General features: G+C 41.8%; 1 protein-coding gene across 8 annotated transcripts in view; it reads left to right on the plus strand.

Annotated features, from left to right (window-relative positions):
* The window catches only part of LOC104688151 (multiple epidermal growth factor-like domains protein 6), a 190,563-nt gene that overhangs the window by 58,541 nt on the left and 118,074 nt on the right, over window positions 1-13,948 (plus strand). The gene's annotated exons all lie outside the window — the stretch shown is intronic.

Consider the following 13,948-nt stretch of genomic DNA (forward strand, 5'->3'; position numbering starts at 1 on the left):
AAATGTGCTAAGTGGGAGAAGAGAAAAACAAGCAGCTGGTATTTGCTAAAGTAAATAGTAACAGAAATGAGGTTGTAGGGCCTGGGAGGACTTGAAAACACAAACTGTTATTGGGCTTTCTGACACGCGGGGAGAGCGTGGAGAGCTCTGAACGGACCAGTGCGCAGGTGTCTGGCAGCAGCCAGGGAAGGTGTGGAATTTGAGACTTCACTGTAGGCAAAACAATAAAGGAAGTGTTTCAACAAGGAAACATTCAGCAGCATGGGAGAGACTGAAATGAGGGGAAGTGCGATGGTCCCGAGGCTTGTGCTCGCTGGGGCAGCTGAGTTCTCCTCCCCTGGGAGCCCAGACAGGGCTCTCCAACTCCCCCTTTCCTGCTAAATGGAAAGATTTGTTTCCTTACCTCACGGAAGAGCACTGATTGTAAATTAAGAGATTCTCATGAAATAACATAGACCTAGGACTGGAAGAAAGCTCCTGGGCCACTGACTGGATTTCCAGCTAGAGTGAGCAGATGTCTTATTAATCCCTCTATAAACTTGTTAAGCAATTGCTTTAAAAAACATTATGTTCCAGTATTTGTGTCGTCTTTTCAGACCTTACTGTCATTAAATATTTTTTTCATTGCTGTTGCTGTTAAACCATCTGGCAGTGGATGCAAATTTCTAGTTTTTCTAAGGTTTTCTTCAATTTCTCCTGTTGGGGTTTGGGGTTCCTGGTTTAGTACCAGGTATAACTCCAAAGAAATGAGGAGCTGAGGGGCTAAACCACCATTAATGCTTTTATTTGATGAACCATCTGCAGGCAACAGTCATTTGAACCATAGACTGAACTTTGACTGTCGAGATGGAAATTTTGCATGTTCATATGTGTTTAGTTAAAACACAGTTTAGAGCAAAAAAAATATTTTTAAATCTTGGACTTGTCAAGTCTCTGCTTTCTTTTCAGGAAATAAAGTCTAATAAATAAATCTGGGAAGGGCAGCAATAGGAGAGGTGAATCACAGGATATCAGATTGGAAGGAGAACTCAAGAACCGTGTGATCCAAATTTCGTGGCAAAATGCTGTGGTGATAATTAACAGGAATATCAAATGTGAGCAAGTACAACATTAAACAGGAGTGAAGAAAAAGTGATGGAGAACAAGGATGAAATTATGTTTGAAGAAGGTATTTTTGGTTGCTATGACATTTCATTTAAAGGACATGCTGCAGTAGGGAAGTGCAAAATATTTTTTTAAAAACTGCAGGCAAAACTCTTGATTCCTGCACAACATTCATGGGCACGAGTTACAACGTTGCATGGGGTGCTCTGCTGTCTATTTACAGGTAACTAAGCCGCAGTACATCAGCTCTGGTTTTCACAAAGCAGATTTGTGACATGAATGAAACACTCCTTGGTACTATATCACTTTGTTGTACCTTAAGTCCAACCATATTTGTCTGTGGAAAGAGAGGAAGGATTAGCTGTGGTAGAAGACCTTAGGTTCTTTACCCCATTCAGGCTTGAGTGCAGTTCTTTCCCCTCCTTTTCTTTTTGTGGTTCAAGAGGAAGCAGAAATGGCTGCTGGTCTCATCCCATTTCCCACCTCATCTTTTAACTGGCTGTTTTATCCAAGTTCATTTTTCCTTGGGTTGGTGAAGGTCACGCTCCTCTCTGATGTCATTAACTGTGTGACACTTCTTATAAACCTTCATTTCTGTAATAAATCTCAGAAATGCCAGCTGGATTGTGGGATAGAGTCCTTTTGCTGTCCTTCTGTGTTTGCATGTTTGTTTTGTGGGGACTGTAATTACACTGTTTTCTTTGCTTACAAGGTCAAGGTATGACCCCAATTTCCGCCTTGCCATCGTGGTTGGAATTGCAGCTCCAGCAGTTAATGTCGACATAAGATATATCTGCTTCCCCTCCAACAGCTGTGAGAGCAGAGAAGTCAACTGAACACTGATATCAAGTTCTGTTGATGCCACTTGTTCTTTAGGCCACTTTGAGTCGCTCTCCAGATAAACATTTCCATCCCAGTTATTTGTATGTGGTTTTATTTACTTGTATTTGTATTCCATTTTGATACATTTATTTGAGGCAGAGTTGGCTATAAGTGTAACTCTACACCAGAAAAAACCCCAGCAGTTTTGCGCTCCAAGTTGCATCAGTTGGTTAAGTATCCTGTCTGCCACTTGGATTTTGGATCCCTTTATCCAAACTAACTTGCAGACTGACACCAGACTTCTAAGAAAGTCTTGGTGTGAGCCACACTGCCTCCACCCTGGAACTGTGAGTTGTACAGCTGCGCTGATCCTCAGTATTTACAAAATGATCAATGTGAAAGAAGAGACATCCCTGTGGCAGCTGCTGCTGTTCTGGGTTCCTGGCCAGGATGGCAGCAGAAGAGCACATCAGCATCCTTGGTGCCATACGGCTTGAGACTGTTGTGTCGCACACCATGTGGAAGATGAGAGAGAATAATTTCAGCTGAGTATTTAGGGAAGGCTGCTGGGTATTTTAGGTGCCTCTGTGTCCTCATCTTGACCCTTTCTCTGCGGTGTGTCTGCTTAGTTAAATCTTGTCAGCGTGAAGGTTTGCGACACATACTTTTCCTTATATTGGATAAATTAGTCTTGTGAGACTGTTACTCCAGTGATTGATTTCACCCTATGTCTCCCTCTCACCATCTCTCCTTCCTGTTGTGTGAGCAGGCTTTACATCCTGACATCCCCTTTAAGTGTCTTCACAAATGACTGAATTAACTTTCTTTTGTGAGTCTTATCCTATGTGTTAGACAAGGCTGCTGTTGTTGGTGGAGCTGCTTTCTAGCTAAGCACTTGTATTTGATATCAGATGCCCTTTTTTAAATGCAAACAAAACATATTCTGCTAAAATGAAAACAAAGCCTGTTAAGCAAAGACCAGGCACACAGGGCTTGCCTGATGTTCAGAAGTTATTTTTTTTTCCGCTGTGAACTCCTGTCAAAGCCTAGAATCCATGAAAGTAAAAAAGAGCCTTGATTCCCTTCTTGTGCCCTTGGGGAATATAGATGGCAAAAAGATTTAAAATTCTGATCCAGCTGCTGCAGAAACATGGCATCTGAAATAAATTATTTTCACTTCATAGCAGCAAGCAAACTTTTACACTGAAGTTATTCCTTTTGAACTTGTGAGGGGTGTGCAGCACAAGTGTCTCGAGCCGCCGGCACCGAGCAAAACCCGTCCTCAGTGCTGTCGCCTTCCTGGCTCGGGCTCGTCCCAGCAGCTGTCACACTGCTGCCTGTCCTCTGCTATTGATCACTTGACTGGAAAATGAGAAGATAATTAAGAGTCTGAAATTTAATAGGGCATTGTTTAAAAAACAAGGCAAGGGCCTAGATGGAAAGGATTCCTGGTGGAAATCACCTGGAAATTGCATGTTTCACTTAACTGCAGATTTGCCTCGTAAATCTTAACAGTTCTGTTCCATATTGAGTGAATTTAGTGTCAGCAAATTTTAAAACTCTGTCTAAAGTGTCTAATGAATTTATAAGCCACTAGAGAAGATAGGATGCTTTGCTTGCAGCGTGGAGCTTAATTTGATACTCAAGGTCAGCACATCAAACTTCTTAATCAGGACCATAATGAGGAAAACATTCCTGCTCAAGCAAAGGAGCAACAAATAGGATCAGTGCGAAAAGGAGCATTTACACAGCTGATTACCGTGTTCTTGTTTTAGTCCCCTGTCAAAGTTGAACCAAAACTCTTATATGCTCTTCTATTTACTGGTGCATTAAAATGTAAAAAAGTTACCAAGGGATTGGTAAATGCCTGTGAAACCCCATCATCCCATTTTATTAGCAAGGTGACAGTGTTCTGGTGCCCTACATTTCAAATGGAAAAGCTGAAGCCTTCAAGTTTTAATGCATTAAATGGTCTCTTAAATTGGGCTGCAGTAGAAGCAGAGCACGGGGAGGGAACTTGAGGAAAGATTTGCAAAGGAGCTGGGAGCTGCTTTAGGGAATTAGTGAAGGTATTCTGTTTATATTAGCAAATGAAGATAAGAACTCCTCAGTTCTTTCGCAGCAGAGTTAAAATCTCAGTCCTTAGGGCACTCTTTTCGCTGGAAAAACAGCCTGATGCTTTAATAATTTTATTTGTACAGTTGATAACAGGAATTGTTTCTGTCTTCACAAGCTGATGTCCAAGGGTTGAAGCAATAGTGTTCAAGTATAGCTGCTTTCTCTGAATGCTTCAGGCATTTGACCTTCACTTTGCCCTTCAACTGGGTGTTTTTGGCTCTGCGTCTGCAGACAACACAAGCAGAATGTCCAAAATTATTTCAGGCTGAGATACTGTCAATATGTCATCAACTACAGCCCTACTGGGGAGTTTTAAAATTCCTTCCAACACATAATGGATATATCTGTTTAAACAGTTCTTAAAATTCTGAGGAGACAGACAAATCCGGCAGAAAATCAATAGGGTGTTGCTAGTGGCTCTATTATTTATTAATTTCAGCACCATCCAGGACTGCCAGGTGAATACCAAAGGCCAGGATTTTTTTTTTTTTTTTTTTTTAGTGCATTATGAAGATAATATCTTAAGGGGTTGGGAGGATAATTTGAAAGTCTTTTATCAGATAAATATCTCCAGAGGGTCCATCAACTCAACTCCATTCCTTTTGAAGTCTGAGGTTCATTTTAGAGTAATAGAATGGGTATACAGACTAATATTTGCATGGATTTCTGTAGAGTTACTTTTCTTCACCCTGTTTTATTTTCTCTGAAATCAGAATGTGTAACCTTTGGTGTGATCCTTGTGTCCATGATGTTCTGTAATCTTTCTAGGAAATGAAGAGAAAAGTCTGGTATACAGAAATATTTCCTTTCCCTTACTGGGCTATCTGGTGTGCCTTATAAATAAAGACTTAAGAAAAGCTGCTTCAGTAAGTATATTTATATTGACAATAAATCTATTTTATCACAGTACAAGCTATTATTGCTCATCGTGGGTGTCCACTATAAATTGGCAATAGCTTGGGGCAGCTTCTAAATGGTAAATTGTGATTATGAAGGTATTAAAGCCAGGCACTCTCCTCAGAATAAGTAGGTAGTGATGACACCATCTGACTTGCAGATCTACTTCCTGCAGGTATTTATGGTCCAACCTGCTGATGGAAGACACTAAAATAGGTTCTGTTTGCTGACTAGCTCCTGGAAATGGAGCTTTTCTCAGGGCTAAGCAAATCCACCCATCCTTCTTGGGAGAGCTCTGATAGCAGGATCTTTCAAGGCCAGTAATATATTCAGCATGAAAAAAAATGGGTAAGGCTTTTGGATACAAAATGAAATTACTATGCTATTGAAAACCAATGTGAGGAAGCCAATAAACAGATGAAGATAAACCTAAAGCTCTGCTGGGAATGGGACAATCTCCTGGACATCTCCTAGAGCATTCATAAAAGTATTGGTAGGAGGGAAGTGTATTCCTTTGCTGCAAAAATGTACCATTGTGGGGAAAAACATGGCAGGTTTTGTGTTTTTATCTTTCTTTTTCAAATGCAAACTGTAAATCTGAGTTCTGTGCAGAGCCTGGTCAGCAGTACACAAGGCTAGAAAGGGAAACTAAGTCTAGAACTAAAAACTGGTTCTTTTGATGTATCCCTAGAGCTGTGCTGAGGTAGGATGCAGTGGGACTTTTCAGGACTGTGCTGGCTGACTGGAGTGCCCATGTTGGGGGAATTTGGGGTAGCTGGGTCAGTCTGGGTAACCAGCTCCAATTTTCTGCTGCTGTGGGCCAGCCATACCACATAAGGTCTTACACAGTATTGTTCTCAGACTGCTGTTGTGTTTTTTATTTCAATCTCTTCCCTTTCCTGTTCTGGAATCAAGTGACCGTGCTTGGAGTCCCCTGGCCTGGCCACCACACAGTTCCCTGCTCCAGTCTTCAGCAGTTTCCTGAGACTCCTCCCAGCTATGAGAGTGTTTCCCGTTTCCCACAGACCTGGCTGATGTCCTCCACAATGCCAGACTTCCATCTCCCTGGTTAAATGGGCCAAGGAATGGAGCCCAGATGGCTGAAATGAGCTCCAGGTGCACGGACATGGCTCGTGGCTGCTGTTCACCCCTGGAGCCGTGGGATTCCCTCGGCCTCTGCCCGTATTTAAGTTACTGGTAGGTGCCTGTTGGCGTTCACAGAGTGGTGATTAGTTATTACATTGAATTTCTAAAATGGTTCCTTGTGGTTCTCTGAGAACTTTCCAGTGAGAGGAAGGCAAAGTATCAGCTGTCACAGCAAGTTTCACATCCCTGGAACCGGTTGGGATTCAGAACTTACAGTTCATTCTCACCCTGTGTTAGGGGATCAATCCTGTGACAGGTACAGAAGTGGTAACCTCCTCTTTAGCAGTAATAAGATTGTTAACTAATTGTTCGTAAGAGTGGAATTATCCTCCTGTAGCCATCTTAGAACCTTTCTCCTGCACCATTCTTTTCCTTCTGTGTATTGAGAATTTAAACAACTTTCTAGAAAGTTCTTCTGTCGTTATAATGGACTGAGACATTTTTGAGTAAAATTTTTTAGAAATTTTTAAGACTGCAGTTTAGAAGAAACTTCTTGGGAAGTTTTTCTATTGTATTATTTCATTCCTGTTGTAGGGAATGTGCCATTCCCATTTTGGCTTCCATGCTTGGTCTGTTATTTGTGTAATGGAGGGATAAATTCTGTTCGGACAGTTTTATGGACATTGTAGGTTCTGTGACTTAAGACATAGAAATAGTTTAAACTATCTAAAACTAGTGGAATCTGACTCTGAACTATGGAGTCAAAGTCAACAGTAAAAATGGTTTTATTCTCATTTGAAATAAAAAACATAAAAAGCACATGTGATAATAGTATTTAGAACCCTCTTTGGAGTTTGAATCTCAGAGTTGTTTTCTAGTATAATGAATCCAAATACTTTATCTTTGCTATCTATTCGTGTGTTTGTACACATAAAATCCCCTTTAAATCATGTACGGATAAGGTCAAGTTCAGTCAAGGAAGAATCTTGGCCAAACACAGTAAATCATGAAGTCACACATGAAAAATAAGCTTTAATCCACTTAGCAGGTTCTCTGTACAGGAGCTGTGAACCATTTTATGCACTGAGTGATGGGGTGTGGATGTAGGACTCCTGTGGGAAATTTATGAGTGGATATTTGGGAGAAGGTATGTGCTGCAAAGGCAGGAAATCTCATTCCAGTATTTCTTTGTGTTTTTAACAGTAATAAGCATTTTTGGGTTTTTGTTTTGGTTTTTTATTAATTCAGTAGGTGGATTCTCTTTGCCAAGTGGATTGTGCAGCTGTCTTAAGTCTAGTGCAGCTTATTGTTTCATTTGGAATTCCAATTTGCAGTAGAAAGTAATTTCTTAATGTCAGATTTGAATTAAGCATATTCTTCTGTAATATATTTGAACATGCAAATATTGTATTCTAGTTTATGGTATCCGAATACCTGCTAAATACACTTTTATCTTCCCCTTCACTAGAAAAGTCATTGTTACTGGAAATATATTACTTTTGTTGGAGACAGATATTTTTCATTTTCAATAATTTATTACATATAAATCTTTGCTTATAACTTCATGAAGCCTTCAGGCTGGAGGCATTGTTGAAGAAGAGTTATAGAAGGCAGTCATTTTTTATATGTTCCTAATAAATGGAACTAGGCCAGGTAAGGGCATAAAAAAGTCAATCTGCAAGAAGCAAAGATGTGAAGCCAGTGGATTGCATTTGTGTTCTCATCTGAATAAGAAGCAGTGCAAATGCTACAGAGAGATCAAGTAAGGTTTGTTGTGCATGTGGGTACATAAAAAACACAGTGAAAGGCGAATTCTTATTCTGGGTGAGTTATTTCTTTCTTCCAAGGAGCCCACGAAGGGGGTGTGTGTCAAGTGGTTGTGTCCCAATGCAGTTTGGTTATCTTGGGTTTCACATCCAGAACAACCTCTTTGATCTAAGTTTGCAGCTGAATTATGGATGTCATTTTTCACCAAATACACTTGGAAATTATGTATCTCTTGACTGTGTGGAGCTGATTTTCCTCATGCAAACCAGAGCACAGGGATAGTTTTCATGTTCAGCCTCACCATGTGATGCCAGTGCCGCCATTAAACCTGAACAGTTACTGGTGAGTGACAGGGACAGAGCAGCCAGGATTATAGAGCTGTGGGATATAAAACACAAATCACATTCCATGTCCATATATTTGTATATTAAATAGCCCAAGGATAACAACAACAACAAAAACTCCCTCCTCAGGACTTCTCTCCCTGCAGCACAGGCATATTCTGGGCTGCTTCTCTCACCACTTATTATCCTAAAAAAGTTGTAGGTGTACTCTGACACCACCTTGGTGCTCTTGGAGCAGCAGATAAGAGCCTGCAGTGCCTGTACAGCTGTGGCAGGGTCTCAGGGAGTGCACAAATTCACCTGAACCATGGTGCTGGTGTAAATACCCTGTGGAATAGCATAAGCCAGCACCGTGTCCTTGCCCTTCACATCCTGCCTGACCTGGGGAAGAGACTCAGCTCCTGTAAATCCTCCTGGCTGCATTTGTCAGGGTTCACTTACTGTTGTTTACAGCACTTGAGGACGTGTCCCTGTTGCACCCACTGCTGGCACTGTGTCAGTGTGACTGTCCCGTTTGTGCCTCCTGGGGTTCAACAGCAGCCTCTGCTTGGCACCTGCACAGAAATCGTGGTTTGTTTTTTAATGGGAACGCAAGGAGTTGAAAAATTCAGAATTCTCGGAATTCTTATTAGTGGAAATGATGGTTTTCAGGGTATTGGATACCTGGAGAAAAATATGTTTGTGTTTGTGCTAAAGAGGACGAGCATCAGGGTCAGCCTCGGCACAAACACAGTTGGGAGCTGTGGGAGAGTTCAAGGCTCCTGGTGTTCAGGTATGGAAGCAACACAGTAAAAAAAAAAAGAAAATAAAATTCCATCTGGATTGTTTTTTAGGGAGAAAAAATTATTAGCTCTAGCAAATCTAACAACTCTTAGACAGAAACAGGGTGAGTAGGAGTTTCTGTGACCTTCCCCAGTTTGGGGATGTCTCACCCGTCTGTGTCTCCCCAAGAGAGGGCTTTGCTGTTGGGAGCAATGCTCAGTCTGAGACACTACCTGAAGAGAAAGATTAATGTGTCAATGCTGGCTTAAGTTGTCAAGCACATAATATTTCTTTTTTTCTAGAAAAGTAATTACTAATAAGGTAAAGGATGGGTTTAGGCATCCAGAGGTTTGAACTGACATGAAGTATTTGGTGCCACTATTCTAAGAGGTGATTTATTCTGGTGGGTCCAGAAGGCTGGTGCAACGAAAATCTTTCTGGTTACTTTCACTGCTTACCGTGCATAAAATCCCTGAAAGAGAAATACCTGAACCGTCCCAAAGAGTAATACTGGAAAGAAACCCAGGATGCATGGATCCTTGCAGTTTGTATTCATCGTCTCACTCTCATTGTTTTCTTTTTGTTACCTGGAAAATTCCAGTAAACTATGAATAATATTTACTGCTAAAACACCCCAACACTTCCACTCTGTTGTTAGAACTGCAAGCTGTAGATGAAGTGAACGCAGGATTATTTGGCTGATTACCCATTTTCACAATGATAGGTTTCCTTGTTGCATGTGAAAACTAAATGGTGATGTTTAAGTCACGACTGCACCTTGGCAGCCTTTGAATTTGGATGTGCAGAGCTTTCCTTGAGCTAATATCAGAGCCTGGTAGCACAGAGCAGTAATTGATGTGACTGATCTGCCAGTGAACCCTGCAAGGCGTAAGAAGAATAGCAATGACTTGCAGGAGCTGCAGTAATGAGCCAGGCTGTGTTTTACTCTGCTTCTCTAGGTGTGTGCAGCTGCAGGTTGCACAGACTTAACTCTGTGCTGCACAGTAAAGGGCATCCTCATCTCACCCCAGAATTTTAGTTTTCATTCATTTCAAAAAGATCTCTAAGGTGAGAGGTTTTATGGGCAGTATAAATTCTCCTAGTTTTGCATTGTGCTAAAAAGGGATTTTTTTTTTTCTTTTCATAAATCTTCCTTCTAAGCAAAATCCCTGTGGTATTTGGAGTGTTGCTTTTGTGTCATTTCATACCAAGTTACAGGATGGTTTCTTGTATGTAACAAAACAGGTTGCTTAACTTACTCAGGTGTTTAAAAGAAAGAGAAGTTTTCTTCTGCTAAGTAGTCCTTTAACTAATAAAGGTATAACCTATTATGTATGGTTTAGTATTAATACACTTCTGCATTTGGCCATGGTATTTCTTCTACTGAAAGAACTCTCTGCAAATAGCTGGCTTCGAACAAGGGCTGCAAAATGTCAGACTCACGTTCTCTTATTTTATTCCCTAGTCAGTATATTTCATATTTGAAATGATGCTTCTGCTTACTTCTTGATATAAAACACTTCACTTGCAAAGCACCTTTCCTTGGCAGTCACTGCTGAGGTGCTTCTGAGGACCCTGATGCTGCAGGAGGTGCCTTGCAGCAGGACTCACCTTGGCAGTGCTGATGTTCAGCTGATAGTTCATTGTTTTAGTCTGGCAAATGTGGAGCAATGGTGGGATATTTCAAAAAAAACCACCAAGTCTCGTAGGCCACGTTGAATGGGACGTTTTCTCCTGGCTTTTTCAATTCTTATCAGTGAAAGTGCATGTGAAAGTGTGCTGTGAAAGCAGAAAATTGAGGGGGATTAGTGAAATTGGTAGCAGTTAAACTGAACAAGCCCATCTCTCTGCACGTTGTGTATCACATCAACGATGGTTTGCACAGAGCTTTATGAGCAGTATGAGAAAAGTGGGTGTTTAATCCTTAATTTCCTTAGTTTTTCCCTGTCCTCTGCATGCAGCTCCAGCCCTGGCAGCACTGCTAAGTTTGAATTTCTCTCTTTGTTAGAGTTAAGGTGAGGGGAGGGCGAGTTTGTGTTGCTGAAGATCAATGGCAGCACTTTCATTGAATTCCATGGGGTGAGAAAACAGCAGCCAGGAATCAGGGGCGGGGGAAGGAGTGATGGGCCATTACTGTTTGGATCTGAGGGGAGGTGGGAGTTAAAAGGGTGATGAAGTTTATGCATTATTGACAGAATACCCATAATGAGTCCTTAGGAGCTATTACACAGTGATATGTGAAGGCCTTAGTTGGGGATGGTTTAATTTATGAATCATTTCTGTGATGGATTGCCTGCTCTGTCAGCCTGGCTACTGCACTAACTCGGGGATCTTAATTCATTATGGAAGATTTTATGCAAAGTAATTGCTGTACAACACCACTCTTCAGAATGAAATAATGTGGCTGCTTTTCCCCCCTCTCCTACTGGTGAAAGCTTTTGTTCACATTCTGAGCAGCGCCCCGTTTGTGAAGTATCATCCGGAAAAGCTTTGTAAGGGAGCAGCTCTGCTAAAGAAAGGAGCTTCTGAAATGCCCAATGTTTTTGCACTTACAAGTCTAATCTTCCAGGTTTCGGGTTCACTTCTGTCTAATGAAGTCACATGTTAATTCAGACAGAGGGGAACATATTGAAATTCTTCCTTCACAAATTCTCCAGAGGAATCCAGGAGCTGGTTCTGAAATATCAGGGGTGAAATTTAAAAAGGTCTTTCTATTATTTTGGTGGTTTTCCTGCACAGTCTTCAGCAAGGCTCATAATCTTTCTCTGCCTTTCTCTTTTTACTGCAAAATGAAGTTGCCTGTGTGTCCTTTTTTTAGAGAAAGCGAAAAATTACTTTTTCAAGCAACACAAAATGAAGGAACTCAGTTTTATAGTATGTGGAGCCCCAAAAAGTACAAAATGAGTTGTGAAGAATTAGACAAATTCTGTTCCCATCTGCAACACTTGGATGCTGTGGCCCAGGTGCAAGTTTAGTCTTGGCAAATCTCAATACGAACGGAGTTTAGAAGGGTGGAGCACCCCTCCTACAAGGAAAGGCTGGGAGAATTGGGGTTATTCAGCCTGGAAAAGAGAAGCTTTGGGGTGACCCAGTTGTGGCCTTCCAGTACCTGAAGGGTGCTACAGGAAAGATGGAGAGAGATTATTTACAAGGGCCTGGAGTGACAGGACAGGGGGAATGGCTTCAAAACGAAGCAGGGCAGGGTTAGAGGGGATATTGGGAAGGAATTGTTCCCTGTGACGGTGGTGAGGCCCAGAGAAGCTGTGGCTGCCCCATCCCTGGCAGTGTCCAAGGCCAGGCTGGACGGGGCTTGGAGCAGCCTGGGATAGTGGAAGGAGTCCCTGCCCATGGCAGGGGGGGAACTGGATGGGCTTTAAAGTCCCTTCCAACTCAGGCTACTTTATGATTTTATAATTCTTCCTTTCCCTCCTGATGTGCTGATTTCCCAGTTCTGAGCCAGCCAGGACATTTCCCAGTCCTGAGCCAGCCAGGATGCTGACCCAGGTCAGGCTGTGATCATCAAGGACATGCTGAGGACCCTCTTTCCTCACCTGGTTCTCCCTGTGAGCCCTTCCCAGCAGGGACTGCCTTTCCTGCAGGGCAGCAGTGTGAGGTTAAAGCCCTGTTCTCCAAGGCCTGGAGGGGCTCATCTCCTACACACAATGCAGGGCCATGCAGGGATGCTGGAGTCAGCCCCAGAATAAGAAGCTTGTTAATGTGGTACATGCTTAATTTATTCTGCTCCTCGGGGGGTGAGTGGCGAGTCATTACTGAGCAAGAGCACAAACAGAGAAATCCAAGGCATGGTTTTGATAGTTATTTTAAAAATCTCAATTCCTTCATTCTGCTTTCCTAATTCAAAGCAGGGATGGAATTGTACTATATTCTTCTGGGAAACACAAAAATGGATTCCTCTGGGGGAAGAAATTCAAATTTGAGTGTAAAAATAACTTGAGTGATCCTTTTATTTCCCATTAATATGTCCTATTTTTAAAGTCTAGAGATGAAATCTTATAAGGTTTTGTGTCTTTTCCTTTCAAATAAATGGATGAATAAGTTAAAAGTGCAGTCCCAGAAATCTTGTAAGAGGGTACAAGCTCTTCTGCCTTGGACAAGATTGATGAGGTTAGCCTGACTGGCAAGTGTGCAGTTTACATGCTAATAGAAAGTAGGTTGTCTTGCAGGGAGAAAATACATTGCAGAGTAAGTGTGGAATGTTTATTAGTCCCAGTAAAGTGCAATGGAGACAGTACAGATGATGTAAGAGGAATGTTCTGCAGGAAATACAAGTCATAAGATCAGGCATATGTGTTTCTTGGCCAAAACCCCTTTGTTTTATAACGGGTCTGTGAGGCCTCGGTGCAGACAGACGTCGCCCTCATCATCCTCACCCCACACTGGGTTCCACGGGGTGCAGACAGTGCCCAATCAGCCCCATGGCTCCAGAAATCAAGGGTGGGTAAGACCTCGTAAGCAAACTCTAAGGCGACCCATACTTGGTTTCAGGGGCTGTGGGCGCTTGTCTCCGCTGGGTTTCGATGCTCACACAAAGTACAGGACAGCAGCTCTGCTCTTCCCCTGCTTCCAGCAAAGTCTGGGACAAGGAAAGGTTGAAGGAAGGGTGGTAAGAGCCTTTTGCATTGGGAGATACCAAGCTTTCCTTTCGTTGGTAGAGAGGGAAAGCAGGGAGGGTTTGAAATCTCACCGTCCTTTTTGTCATATGAGTCATAAATTTGAGGGAGAGTTTAAGACACAGTGACTGGAAACAAAATGAAATTTATCCTGATCCTTCATGGATGGTAGGTTTTTTTCTGTGGAAAGCACCTTGGTGTCATTGGCTGAAGCTTCTTTGTTTTCTTCTCAGTTTTACATAACCTACTACTTACTAAAATCAAAATGTGATTAATTTATATTACTGTGATTTTAGGATGTGGAAGGGGATCACTTTTTTTTATGCTGTACCTACTTTTCTCTAACTTTCTCCTTGAAGAATAGAAAATTCAAATTAGTTTTTCTTTTGAGAACGTCGGTTTTATACAAGAAACCCA

The sequence above is a fragment of the Corvus cornix genome, chromosome 9 (assembly GCF_000738735.6).
Source record: "Corvus cornix cornix isolate S_Up_H32 chromosome 9, ASM73873v5, whole genome shotgun sequence".
Taxonomy (NCBI): Eukaryota; Metazoa; Chordata; class Aves; order Passeriformes; family Corvidae; genus Corvus; species Corvus cornix.